This window comes from Lithobates pipiens, unplaced genomic scaffold (genome assembly GCF_037356315.1).
Source record: "Lithobates pipiens isolate NorthernLeopardFrog02 unplaced genomic scaffold, aLitPip1_a1.2 Scaffold_18, whole genome shotgun sequence".
NCBI classification, from domain to species: Eukaryota; Metazoa; Chordata; class Amphibia; order Anura; family Ranidae; genus Lithobates; species Lithobates pipiens.
Window position 1 is genome coordinate 193886864 of NW_027507758.1, and position 15294 is coordinate 193902157.

Here is a 15294-nt window from a genome sequence, read left to right on the forward strand (position 1 = left end):
ACATAACTTGTAATGATTATCATATCAAGTTCACTAGCACTTGGCATCAATCAAGTATACAGTTCCTGGATCTTGAAATCTTTAAGGTGGGTTTCCGTCTAGAGACACAAACCCACTTCAAAGAAACCAATCGAAATGGCTACATTTTCACTCGGAGTTGCCACCATCGAAACTAGGTGTGGGCGATTCCCGAAAGGCCAGTTTCTCAGAATCAAGAGAAACTGTGCGCGTGAAGGAGACTTCATGGTTCAGACTGATATGCTCATTGGCAAGTTTGTGGAAAAGGGAAATAATAAAAGACAATTGGAAGCTACGAGGGAACAAGTCAGATTAATCAATTGCTCAACCCTTTTGGAGCCTAAAGTAAAAGATCCAGGACAAGAGACGTTGTTGTGTAAGAACGGTACCTTAAAAAAAAAAAAGATTCTTCCTAGTAACCAACGTTTATATATAGGAGGGCTCCAGGGTTGCATAATATGTTGGGCAAAAATGTTATCTGGCCCCCAAGAGACCTCCTACCTTTTTCGATATCACAGGATTCTTTAAGTGCAGGAGATAAAAGCAAGGTAAAGGTAAAGCATGCAAAACCACTAGGGATAAAACTAGGAAGGCCACCAGTTTCCAATCGGTGGTCACAGGGGGTGAATATATTTGTCAGTTCATCCCGTGACACGAGATATGTCACCTACCTCTTGATGTGCCCCTGTCATTTCCAATATGTGGGCATAACCACCAGGACCATGGTTATAAGGGTGGGAGAGCATATACAAAACATCAAAAAACGGTTAAAGTACCATAAGTGTGCCCAACCACTTTAGCTTGGTACACAATAAAGACCCCTCCCTACTCAGATTTTGGGGTATTGATAGGGTTCGCCAGCACTGGAGAGGTACAAATGTGTACAAATCTTGCAGATAATGCGCAAAACCTCTTACTCCAATGATAAACTCTGTAAACAGTTATTTCAATAAGATATAATGAATGCTCAAAAGGAAGAAAAGTGCTGACAGTCAAAGTGCTAAAATGTGCTAATAGTCCATAAAGTGCAAAAATAATTTTAAAGTGCTAAAAAAGTGTGCAAAAGTCGCTAATATAAATAGTTATTCCAAGAAAAACATCCAAATAGGTGCACATGCTGAGAAATAAGTTGGTCCACACTATCCCAGAAACACATTACTATTATAGGTACCTCATCCCCTAATGATTCTGCAAATATTGTATCCTAAAATAGGAAGGGAGGGGAGCAGGGGATTTTTATACGGTACAATTTATAAAGAAACAGAGATTTCTTATAAAAGAATTCATAGCTTTAATATTTAGAAATGTATTAAAAATATTTTGTAAAGACAAAAATAGCAAATACACTCATTATACAAAAAATGCATGACATAGAGTATAGGGGATCCTGACAGTGTTAGTTGCTGAGACTGATCGTATTTCCTCCCGACATGTTTCGCATTTGTGCTTCTTCAGGGGAGTATGCAACTAACAATAACATAAAGAAAAGGTTTAAGAGTACAGAATATACATATATGCCGTACAATTAGTGCACATATAATGCAGGACATTTTAATATGAAATTCGTCTCAATGTGCTTAGTCCAAGGAGGTACAATGCTTACCCAGGTATATACATTCCCAGCATCGCAACACACAAGCCAATAGATGGTGGAATAGGTGGCAAGAATTGTACGGCATATATGTATATTCTGTACTCTTAAACCTTTTCTTTATGTTATTGTTAGTTGCATACTCCCCTGAAGAAGCACAAATGCGAAACATGTCGGGAGGAAATACGATCAGTCTCAGCAACTAACACTGTCAGGATCCCCTATACTCTATGTCATGCATTTTTTGTATAATGAGTGTATTTGCTATTTTTGTCTTTACAAAATATTTTTAATACATTTCTAAATATTAAAGCTATGAATTCTTTTATAAGAAATCTCTGTTTCTTTATAAATTGTACCGTATAAAAATCCCCTGCTCCCCTCCCTTCCTATTTTAGGATACAATAGGTGCACATGCTCTTAACGAAATTCTCACTGTTGTGCAATAGTAGAGGTTCCACTGGCGCGTTCACCGTGCTCACAGTGCTCTTACCTTAAAGGCAATTAAATGGAGCCTTAAATGAGTGCTTTAATCATCTATGTAGGCTTATTGATCCATATCACTGTGTTAACTGCAGAGCTGAGCGCCCAGTGTGATGTGGGAGGAATACTCATAGGAGTAAACAGTATCCGCATGAAAAGAGTAAAAAAACTCCAATAGTGTACATAAAATACATTTAATAGGCTTAAAAATGGCTGCTTACATTTAGTATAAAAAAAATACAGGCCAGACAACTGGTACATTGGCGCTCGCCGCTACCACCTATGATACTTCCGGTCACAGGTACCATCAGGAAGGTACGTGATGTAACGCATAGGACTTAAGCACGCAACCAGAAGTAATCGCCCGTGAACTGGAAGACGTTACCTGTGACCATAAGTAAACATCGTAATACCGGAAGTAACATAGGTGGTAGCAGCGAATGCCATTGTACCATTTGTCTGGCCTGTATTTTTTTATACTAAATGTAAGCAGCCATTTATTGATTAATTTCTTCAGCCCCTTGTCTTAAGTACTCCCGCGTACCTTCGAGACACTACGCATGTTCTCAATGAACTACATAATTTTGAGTTTAAGGAAGGTACGATTCTTGGGATTGCTGACGTTTCTTCCTTATACACCAACATTGCTCATGTGGATGGAATGTCAGCTGTCTATTATTTGCAATAAGATCAGGATATCCCAGTCTTGCAAAGGGAATTTATTCTTGATTTATTGCATTATGCTATGACACCTAATTTTTGTTGATTGGACATAAAATGTCATTTGCAAAAGAAAGGCAGTGCAATGGGGGCTAAGTTTTCCCCCAGTCTAGCCAAACTTTTCATGTTGAATTGGGAACGTGAAACAATCTATGGTCGACAATGGGTCCATTTGATTTTTTGATGACACCCTGTTCATTTGGCATGGAGATTCCAGCTCTCTGGAGTGTTTTATGGAAACACTGAATACCAATGATCGAAATATCCAGTTATCCTTCTCCCTTAGCACTGAGCATATACGTTTCTTGGACCTGTCATTGGTTGTCAGGGAAGGATTTATTTATCCTAAAACATTTTTTAAAACAACAGATAGGAATAGTTCTTGGGTCCAGCATCTGGTAATCTGCCTGCCAGTTCTCCACTCCCGGGATGTAAATGGCCGATAAGGCCGGTACATGTTGCTCTGCCCAATTAAGGATGTGAGTGACCTTCCATGAGGCAGCCAAGCTTCTTGTTCCTCCGTGGTGATTGACATATGCCACCACCGTGGCGTTGTTTGACTGGATCCTGATCGGACACCCTCAAAGTCTTATCAACCTTGTGGAGAGGCATAGCCTGATCGCTTGCAGCTCAAGTACATTGATCGACAGCTTGGATTCCTCCTCCGACCAGAGGCCCTGGGTTGACTGAACTCCCATTACTCCACCCCAGCCAGTTAGGCTGGCATCCGTTGTAATCACTGTCCACTGTAGCGGTAGGAACGACTTCCCGGCCCGAAGTGCCGGGGACCTCAGCCACCAGAGCAGGGAGTCCCTGACTGACTGGCTCACCTGAATCTGCCGATCCAGGGATAACGGAGATTTGTCCCATTTCGTCAAGATCTCCTTCTGCAAAACTCTTGTGTGAAACTGGGCATACGGTACTGCCTCGAAGGAGGCCACCATGAGTCCCAGGACTCGCATGCAGAAGCGTAGCAATGCCCACCTGCGGTTCATCAGCAGTTTTACCACAGCTCAGAGTTCGCAGGTTGTCTGAAGGGAGATAGACTCTCGCTTCCATGGAGCCCAGCAGAAGGCCTAGGTACTCCAAAGGCTGAGTCGGTACAATCACCGACTTCTTTAGGTTTAACAGCCATCCATATTCCTGCAGGGTCTGCATGGTTATCGCCACATCCTCCTTTAACTCTGAGGTGGAAGATGCTCTCAGGAAGAGATTGTCTAGGTAACCCACGATCGCGATTCCGAGTTGTTGCAGCAACGCAAAACAGGAGCCAATACCTTGGTAAAGACTGGGGGGCTGATGCCAAACCAAAGGGGAGAGCCACAAACTGGTAGTGGGCTTCCCCATCTGCAAATCGCAGAAATTTCTGATGCTGAAGGCATATGAGTATGTTCAGGTACGCATCCTGGATGTCCAAAGATGCCAGGGAGTCCCCTTGATGGAGTGCAGCGGCTACTGAGCAAACTGATTCCACTGTGAACCTCTGTACTTTTACAAAGTAATTGAGGGCTTGCAGGTCCAAAATTGGATGTACCTCTTCCTTTTTGGGGATTACAAACAGATTTGAGTAGAACCCCTGGAAACGTTCCGACTCCGGAACAGGTACTATCACCCCTCAACTCAGCAGGTCCCTTACCGCCCCCCGCCCCCCCGCCCCCAATAGGACCTCCCGGCGCGCAGGAAGTACAGGTATGCTGGAGGGAAAGAATCTGTTTTGTGGCCAAGAGAGGAACTCCATCTTGAATCTTTAGGAAATCAGATCACAGACCCATTGGTCGGAAAGCTAAGAGGCCCACTGGGCTGCAAACTCCCGAAGGCGACCCCCCACCTGTGTTGCGGGCGGGGGCAAACCTTAATGCGGGAGTACTTTTGCTCGCAGGCTTGTTAGGCTTGCGGTTCCAGGGAGGCTTTTGTCCTTCAAAGGTCGTCCCGCCCCGAGCGGACGAAAAAGTATACTCTTACCACCTGTGGCATTTTTAATAATGTCATCTAATGAGTCTCCAAAGAGCTGCACGCCAGGGAAGGGTAGATCCGTCAGGGCTTTTTTAGATGCCTGGCCAGCCGACCAGCATTTTTGCCAAATCAGGTGCCTCAGCATCACTGCTAACACTGAGGCCCTGGATAATAGAGGAAGGGTATCCAGGGCCACGTCACAAATGTACTTAAGGCCTTGCACTAACTGGTCTGCTAGTTCCACGCAGACAGGAGAAGCCTGTTACTCCCTCAATTTGCGGTGCAAACGTTTTGCCCACTCATTAAGTGTCTGTGACACAAGTGCGGATGCCAGTACTGGTCGCATTGCTGACCACACAACTATAAACAAGGAACGAGCCACTCCCTTGGCCTTCCTGTCCGTGGGGTCCTTAAAGGCAGGAGTCTCCTCTACCGGGATCATGGCTACTTTGTTTAACCTGGATACTGGGGGGTCAGCGACCGGAGGAGCTGACCACTTTTTGAGAAGGCTCTCCTCAAAGGGGTAAAGCACCGCCATGTATTTGGGGACCAAAAAGGTCCATTGCGGTCGACCCCATTCCTTGTATATGAACTTATTGAAATAAGTCAGATACGGAAACACCTTAGGTGTACGGGCTAGCTTACGGGACCCAAAAGGGACCGCTACATCAGCAGAGGGATCTGCTGGCTCCTGAATTTTCAGGGTATCACGCACAGCTGTGATAAGTGCTCCAACAAGCTTTTTATCGCGCACGGACCCGGACAGGGAATCATCCTCACTGTCAGAATGGTCCTGGTCAGTGTCGTCTGAAACGACAGAACAGGACATGGGGGTAGGGGGCGTTTTTTACCACCTTTGAACCCATGAGCCACCTCTATCTTGGCAATGAACAAATTAAGAACCGCTGACAAAGCGTCTGGAGGCACTGCACTGTCTGCAGGCAAACCGGTTGCAATTACCTGGTTTTCGGGGGAAGAAACACTAGTTTCTGAAGCCATGCTGACCCTACCCTGTCTGCCACCTGTTAGGGACTGAGGGAAGTGATGGTCCCACCCTCCTAACTGCTGCAGACTGAGGGGCCCCTACTGCAGCACTCACCACGCTGACCGAGTTCTGCGCTGAGTCCAGATAGGCGTGCCTGTGTCAGCTCCCAGATGCATAAGAGACAAAACCGCTCTGTGCTGAGCTACTCTGTATAGCACTGAAGCTGAAAAACGTGTTCAGGCTTCAAAAAAATGGCCGCCGAGCGTCCAGTATAAAGGACATAATCACAGGGAAAATGGCTGCCGGACTACAGTAAAGTGTAGACAGAGCACGCTGCTCCCTGGTCACACCAAAAATGGCCACCGAACACTATATGCAATGAAGATCAGTGAAAAAAAAAAAGCAGAGAAATGGCGGTAAACAGCGCTACAGCGATCAGCAGAGACAGCCTCCAGACACCTCAGGGGAGAGACCTACAGACATCCAGGGCAAAGCTACCCAGCGCAGTCCTCACCCCAGGTGAGAGCACCCCCGGGGAGCCCCTGCCTATGACACACACACCGCTCAGCAGCCCATGCAGCATCCCCCACAGGGAAGGGAAGATAGGGACACGGAGAGAAGAGAGGGAGGTGAGGGACCCCCGAATTGACCTCCCAGGGAATGCCCAGCTGCTCAGATCCACCGAGGCAGGGAGAGCTGTACTTACCAGTCCTGAAGAGCTGGGAGACATTCCATCACAGACCCACTCTCCGATCAGTACGGAGTGGCTGCTGGCCCAGCACACTGTGACGCAGACATCAGTAGCCTGGTCATATGTGTGCCCCGGGGCATTACGCCCACCGGCTGCCCCTGGAGCTGGGGGCATGTCATGGCTGACCCAGTGCGGAGCTCTGGTCTGCTCACGCTCGCTGGCCAGGTTGGGGAGACTACAAGGATAAGAGTATCCAGCCTGTCACCCAGCCAGCTGTTGATAGCAGATCACAGGATCTTTAATCTTGCGCAAAAAGCAAACTTCTGCAGAAAAATCCACGGACCAATGGGCCCGCAGGGTTCCTAGGTCCTTCTCCTTCACTAGGCAGAAAAAAAACTGAGGCTGCAGTAGCAGGCTGGCGGGTTGTTACCCAAAGGACCGCCACGTAGGCCTCTCCTGAAGGTGGCGTAACAAACCGATGGTATAAGAAAGGAGCTGTGTCAGTCGGAGAAAAATTGTTTATATACTACACTACACTATGATACCATCTGTTCATGTGTGGTGTGAGTGGCTGGATATCCCCTTAACTACCCACTGTGAGACTAGAGAGAGAGGATATTGGAGTCATTATCAACATCCATTGGTTGACTGGGCTTGCTGAGCTTTGCAGTGCTTATTAACATGCTCTGTCTGGTGAGTTTAAATCGCATGTGGTGATGGTGGAGCGATACCCAGATTCATTATACTGTTATTATCACGGGTGATTCTCCAGACTATTCCTTCTTGAATTCACTTATTCTACATACTGCACCATGATGTACTGTTTTATTTTTGGTTGCATATAACAATATAATGAGGAGGCCACGACATCAGCAGAAGATCATTTTGCATTTAATACGGCACAATGCGCATGTGCTGTTCTCTTGATTGAGATAGAATTGGAATCTGGCGAGTGGTAATTTCTCCCACTTTTCGCTAATTTAAGAAAAATTTGCACTCAGATGCAATTATATGGACTTATACTGTGGACTTTGTTTATAAATTTTGTGTTTTTGTTTTTTAAGGAAGAGCTTTATCACTTCCTTCTGTCTTTTTTAGTGATCAGCTGATAGAGCTGCATTTTTGTTTAGCAATATAATCAGGGGCTCACCGAGCGACCCAGACCCCAAGGTATTTAAAGTGCTCAACCCATTGGACTAGCAGATCTGTAGAAGCGGAGGCGTGTGCCTCGGAATCAATAGGAAACAGTAGGGACTTAGTCCAATTGACCCTGAGCCCAGTGAAGGTAGAGTAGGCGTTCAATACTTGTAGTGCTCCTTGTAAGGTGGGTCCCTGCATCATTCAGAAATAGTAACGTCAGCAGCATATAGGGCTACCCTCTCCTCCAACTATCCTAAGCAAAGGCCCTTAATATGGGATGAAGTGCAGAGAGCCTAAGCAACTGTTTCTATGGCAATATCAAATAAGGTCGGAGAGAGGGCAGCCCTGACGAGTATGCCTATGCAGATTGAAGGTAGGTGACAGACCACTCCCAACCTTACTGAGGCAGTCCTTTCTAGAATACCTTGAGCCACTCTATGAAACATAGGGGTAATCCCATCCTTCGGAGGGTCTCCCATAGGAAAGGCCACTCCACTGTGTTGAAGGTCTTTTCCAGGGAGGCCTATTTAGAGTATGGTGTGTATATGTTTGTAAAAAACCTGCAAAGATTTATGTCTGTAGATTTATGGGCCATAAATCTGCTCTGGATAAATCACAGTAGGGAGCAATTTCTGCAACCGCAGTGTGAGGGGTTTGGTGAAAAATGTAAAATCATTGTTCAGCAGGGCAATGGGTCTGTATGAGGCACATACCTTTGGATCTTTAGAGAACTTATAGATGGAGGTGATGTTCTAGGCAATGAGAGTATAAGAAAGCCAATATAGGTGCCAATAGCGTACTGTGTGTTTGATAAAAGTCTATGGGAAGACCATCGGGGCCTGGTGCCTTATTCGACAGAAAAGAGCAGATGGTTTTAGCCATCTCATCTGTCATTAAAGGAAGTACCCAGTGCGGAACGTTCGACAACCGTGAGCCAACCAAAAGCCACCCGATCTAGCCTGGAAGCCAGGGAGTGAGGACAAAAATCTGTGGGTAGCGTGGAAGTATAGAGGACATCATAATAACTACAAAATGCCTCCAAGATATCTTCCTGAGTGGAGGCTATACCCCCGGTAAGGAGTTGTATTTTGGATATAATGGTAATGGGCTGGTAGTGTTGCGCTAGTAGAGCCAATAAGCGACCCTTTTTATCACCCTGTTAAAAAGAACATTTGCTTGGAGTGATATTGAGCAAGGCGAGTGAGTTTGGCCATATGTAGATTAAGTGCTCTCTCGTAATGTATGAAATTCGTGTCACTAGGATCGGAATCATATGCCTCGGTGCAGTCCACCATAAGGTGCGGGTGGTGGCGTTTAAAGTGTTACTAAACTTAAAAATGTTTTTTTACCTTAATGCATTAAGGTAAAAAACATTTTCAATTTCCTGTGCCCCCCTGCCCCTGTAAGAAGATTAAGAGAGGGGAGAATTGAGCACTGTGCATGGCTGCATCTAATCTCCCCTTACTTCAATTTCACACAGCACTCGAGAAGCAGCAGGAACTACTGGCTCTTGCTGCTGTCAATCGAATGCAGTGAAGAGGAAATGGGGGCGGGCCTAAGTCCTGCTGTATAAGTCTATGGAGTGCAGCTCTACAGACACACAGGTTGGGAGTGTGCAGACAACGTTCTCCCCATACCAAGCAGCTGGCTATGGTTGTCCTAAAAAGAAGAGGAGGAGCCAAGATCGCCACCAGGGACCCAAGAAGAGGAGGATCGGGGGTACTCTGTGCAATACCACTGCACAGAGCATGTAAGTATAACATGTTTGATAATAAAAAAAAAATACTTTAGTAACACTTTAAGCCTGATTTAATAGCAGTAATAGAGGAAATATCCTGCCTCCTAGGGTAGACCTTGAATGCATCCCACGTGACAGCAGGAGAGGACGACCTCCCATTGATATCCCAATATTCGGTTAAATGAGGTAGTATGCTATCTGTCAATTCAGGATGAGACACCCAATGAGGGGCTAAAACCCATAAGGTAGCATTCTGTGAGGCATGGGCACAGAGGACCAATTGCAGGGGACTGAGGTCCAATAAGCCACTAGGCAGGTAGGAGACTTCGAGAACATCAGCCAGTAGGCTGGAGTTCACAAAGGCTAGATCTATGTGGGAAGCGGAAAAGCAGGAGTAAGATTTATAAGAGGGGTGCTTCCATCTCCAAGTCTCTGTTAATCCCGTAGTCTGTGCCCAAGCAGAGGTCTCCAGAGAACTGGTTGGGAGTGACGGGCTTGTCTTAATCTGGAGAAAGGATGACATAGAAGTCTCCCATAATTAGTAACTTAGTGGGGCAATAAGGGGTAATCCTCTCCAATATAGTATGTAGCACTGCAAAAGAAAGAGAAAGTGGGGGGAGTACACATTTACAATGATGTATTTTTGATTCCAAAAGGTAGGTACCACTATCGTATATTTGCCTTGGGGGTCAGTATGGATCAAGTCAACCACACATGGCAAGATTTTGTTGATTAGTATGGAGACCCCTCTAGCAAATGTGAATTATGTGGTGTGGTATGCTTTTTGTACCCACGTTTATTTTAATGCTAAAAGCTTGCTGTCCATAAGATAAGATGTTTATATCCCACCCTTGTCAGTTCTTCCATAATGACAACTTAAACAACAACTACTTAGGGCCAAAGGCCAGTCTCAAGAAATGTGGCAGTGAAAGTTTCAGAAGTGCCACGTTACCAGACATATGTAGCAGTATAAATTCTGGCCAAAATTTATGAAGAAAAATTAAAAATGTCCAAAATTTTATAACAAACGAAGAAATTGTCTTTTTTTATAGCAAAAAAAAAAAAGAAAAAACCCAGTGGTGATTAAAGCGGGAGTCCACCGGGACTCCGCGTTTTTTTTTTTTTTTTAAAAGCCAGCAGCTACAAATACTGCAGCTGCTGACTTTTAAAATAGTGACACTTACCTGTCCAGCGCGCCCGCGATGTCGGCACCCGAAGCCGATCGCTAGGTCGTCTGTCGGGTCCTGCCGCCGCCATCTTGGGTATGGGAATCAGGAAATGGAGCCTTTCTGCTTAATTTCCCGGTTCCCTACTGCGCATGCGCGAGCCGCGCGGCGCAATCCGGACGGTCCCCGCTGCCTCTGGGAGCTGTGTGTTTCCCAGCAGGCAGCGGGGCACTTGCGCAAAGGGGCGGGCAGTTGCGGAAAGGGGCGTAATCTACGCCCCTTTCCGCAGACAGCTATCCCGGAAGTGGGTGCAGTTACCTGGATTATCCAGGTAACTGCACCCCCCTCCCCCCTGAAAGATGCCAATTGTGGCGCCGGAGGGGGGGGATTCCGATGAGCAGAGGTCCATTTTAGGGTGGACCTCCGCTTTAAATACCACAAAAAGAAAACTATTTGTGTGAAAAAAGGACACAAATTTCATATTGGTATAGTGTTTAGTGTTGCATGACTGAGTAATTGTCATTCTAAGTGTAAGAGCACTGAAAGCTGAAAGTTGGTCTGGGCAGGAAGGGGGTATAAGTGGCCACTAGGCAAGTGGTTAACCACATGCTGACCAGCGTGTGATCATATATGTCAGCACAATGGCACGGCTGGGCAAATGGCAGTACAGGCAAGTCCCATTTAAATCACGGCATTGTGGGCGCGCCGCCACCGCCGCGTACTCTGTGACCGTGCCCGTGGGTCCCATGGACTCGATGTTTGCCGGTGGCCCGTGATCGTGTCACAGAGCGGCAGAATGGGGAGATACCTATGTAAAAAAGGCATTTCCCTGTTCTGCCTAGCAACATGACAGAGATCTACTGCTCCCTGTCATCGGGAGCAGTGATCTGTCATGTTCTAGTGAGGCAACCCCCCCCCCCAGTTAGAATCACTCCCTAGGGTACACTTAACCCCTTGATCGCCCCCTAGCGTATAAATCCTTCCCTGCCAGTGTAATTTACACAGTAATCAGTGCATTTTTATAGCACTGATCGCTGTATAAATGACAGTGGTCCCAAAATAGTGTCAAAAGTGTCCTATGTGTCTGACATAATGTCAAAGTCATGATAAAAATCGCAGATCGCCGCCATTACTAATAAAAAAAAATGAATACTAAAAATGACACAAATCTACCCCCTATTTTGCAGACGCTATAACTTTTGCGCATACCAATCAATATACACTTATTGTGAATTTTTTTTTTTTAACAAAAAATATGTAGAAGAATACATATCGGCCTAAACTGAGAAAGACATTATTTTTAAAATATATTTTTGGGGGATATTTATTATAGCAAAAGGTAAAAAATATTGCTTTTTTTCAAAATTGACACTTTTTTTTGTTTATAGAGCAAAAAATAAAAACCGCAGAGGTGGTCAAATATGACCAAAAGAAAGCTCTATTTGTGGGAAAAAAGGGACGTTGATTTTGTTTGGGTGCAACATCGCACGGCCGCGCAATTGTCAATTAAAGTGACGCAGTGCCGTATCGCAAAAAGTACTCTGGTCAGGAATGGGGTAAATTGTTATGGACCGAAGTGGTTAAAAGGGTTGTAAACCCTGGTGTTTTTTCACCTTAATGCATCCTATGCATCAAGCTGAAAAAACTTCCCACAGTGCCTGGCCCCCCCCCCCCATTTTACGTTCTTCCTCCCGGAGTTCTCGGCTCTTGATTGGATAGATTGATAGCAGCACAGCCATTGGCTCCCGCTGCTGTCAATCAAATCCAATGATGCGGGCGCCGGGGCCGAGTCCTACATTCTGCATCTATGGACGCAAATGATGGACTCAGGAGCGCGCCCGCAAGGTAACCCCCCGGGAGAGCGCTTCTCCTAGGGGGTTATACGATGCAGGGAGGACCTGATAGTGCCGCCAAGGGACAGCAGAAGAGGATGATTAGGGCCACGCTGTGCAAAACTAATTGCACAATGGAGGTATGACATGTTTGTAAAAAAACAAAAAAAAAAAACCTTACAAACAAGGTTTTGCAGAGTCTGATGTTCAAAGCCTCCAACTTCTGCAGAATTATTTTGTTAGAGCACTGTAACTATGAAATCTAATGAAAAGGTTGGGCAGGGAGATTAGAAGTTGGGTTAGGAAGAAAAGCAAGTTGTCTACATATCCTGCCAGTTTATACTCTACCAGATTAGTTGCATATCGTTTAATGTTGGGATTTGCTCTAATCCGGCACATTTGTGGCTCAAGGGTCAAAACAAAGGAGTCCGATAGTGGTCCAGTGGATCATTGATTTTGATATTTACTGAGGGGTGGGGATATATGGCATAATAGGAACTTTTGTCCAAAGCCTATATACTGCCTTCCACTCAGTTAAAGGCTTTTTCAGCTTCCGTTGCTAGAAAATTGGTGGGATCCCCTTACAGTATGCCCAATGTATATTTAAGGCCTGGGTAGTACTGTGCATATCTCTGTGGGACAAAGCCTGCTTGGTCCCAATGGATAATTTTATGTATAAAAGGGAGTGGCTAATATTTTAGTGGAAAGTTTGAGATCTACGTTCAGTAGAGAACTAGGCTGAAAATTAGCACATTGTGCATGGTCTTTTCCTTTGTGTGGCACCCCAAAGGATGTTAGCTGGAACGGCTCTCTCACACAGATATGATTAAAGCCTTTTATAAAAGGAGGGCTAGGGAGTGGGCAAACACCTTATAATATGCAAGAGAGAACTCTTGTCGTGACCTGGGGCTTTGTGGGGTTTTAGAGTTGTCAACTATACTTTTGTAGCGATTGCTGACTCCAAAGGATTACAGTGCTCTACTGGGAGGCCTGATGAAGAGAGGTTTTTTTTTTTGTTTAATTGTTCACCCAGCCAAAAGCCTGCATGCAGCAGCTGAATTGTCCTGTGGACATTTTCTGACATCTCACCAGGAAATTAGTTCTTCAGAACAATTATTTATTTTCTATTTATTATTTTTAATTATTTCATAATTTATTTTTATTTTTTTATTTTTCTTTGCATTGTTTAATGTTTAACTTTCAGTCTTTATTTATATATATTCTTACCCTATTCAAATTACTATCATTACTTTTTATTTCTCATTTTTTCTATCTAGGTGTTATTCTGGGTAAAACAACTATAAAAGTCCCAGTTCATATGAAAAAAATCTTCTTCCCCAACAGGGGACTGCGGACCTGTTTTCACACCACTCATGCAGGATCTCTACAACACTTTATTGAATAGAGATAGACTGGGGCATATACCTCGAGCATTGGTGGAGTCAAATATACCCATATGGTCCTGTACAATTGTTTGTTCTTTTATCAAATGGTGCCCAGCGGCTATTGTCATATATGTTAACAGTATTGTAAGTATTTTGAAATTGTGTCTAACTATTTTTTGTACCCGTGTGTCACTACCTGTTTAGATACTATATAACTGTATAACTGTGCTACTCTGTTCCTTGCCATCTATTAGATTCTACAGAAACATTGTATCCACACACCCCTGAAGAAGGACACGCTTTTCCAAGCTCCGAAACGCGTAGGGTGTTTTCTGTTCAAATGAATGATACGACATAGCATCAATACTGGTTGTATATATACCTGTTGGTGTACTTTTTAATATATACTGTATATTCAATTACCTTTTGTTTGGTTTTATGTAATAAAATTATTTGTATACTATTATAATTTGTACGTGCCTTAAAAGTCCACCCCCCGGGGACCCCCTTTTCTTTGTTGTGATGTTTTAGGATGTGGCACAACAAATTTACGTGACCCTGTCATACCCTCTCTTTTGTTCTTCAGAACAAGGTCATCTAGCTAGCTCATAACTTGAATGCCCTGGGCTAGCAGAGGTACTATGACCTTTGTGAACACTCTGCAAGCAGAGGATAGGCCGACAAACTGATAGTGATTTTCTGCCACTGAGAAGTGCAGAAAAATTTTGATGAGGTGGGTGAACGCCAACATTCAGATAGGCATCTTGGATTTCCAATCATGAGTCCTTGTCTCAGAGAAGCATTTACTGACCGTGTAGATTCCATGAGGCATTTTGGAATTTGAAGGAATCTGTTGAAGGATTTTAGGTCCAAAATTGGGTAAATATCCCTGTTAGGTTTCGATACCATGAACAGGTCTGAGTTGAAACCTTTGAGACAAGAGGTGTTTCAGGGCCTTTTGCAAATCTAACTGTACTTGGGCAGTTTTTGGTTAATTTGGTAAAAATAAAAAAGACAAAGCAGTGTTTAGGACAGAGGTAGCAGGATCAACTTTGAAAACACTTTTCAGCTAAGATTTTGAGGGAAGTGAAAATTCTTTCAGGAGTGCCCCAATGGTCATCGTCTGCACAATCTATTCATGAACAGGTAATGTTTTGTGTGATTTTGTAGATCCCTTTGTACCCCAAATTTTTAAATGTTCGCACTGTGAAGTGAATACATTTCTCAACATAGCGCAGTTTTTACAGTAACAGTCAGTGATAAAAGGGTGACCCTGTCTTACCTGTCCATGATGCATACATGTATATAAAATCCAGGCTTTGCCCATCACAGTGGGCCGTGCCCTGAAGGGGTCTTCAGGGACTGATTTCCATAGCGATGGACCATGGCCATGGACCTGTATAGCATCCTGTGATTGACTCAACGCATTACACCAAGTGCGCCCATGCAGGATTCAGTGCCTGCAGCAACATTACAGGTCTTTCCCACAGTATGGGACCTGGGTGATACATTGCGCCTGTGTAGTCATTAGAAAACAGCGAAGTGCTGATTGAAGAATTTAAAGAAAATAATAGGAAAAAATAATCAACTAG

General features: G+C 44.5%; 1 protein-coding gene across 4 annotated transcripts in view; it reads right to left on the reverse strand.

Annotated features, from left to right (window-relative positions):
- The window catches only part of MAP4K3 (mitogen-activated protein kinase kinase kinase kinase 3), a 783526-nt gene that overhangs the window by 195092 nt on the left and 573140 nt on the right, over positions 1-15294 (reverse strand). The gene's annotated exons all lie outside the window — the stretch shown is intronic.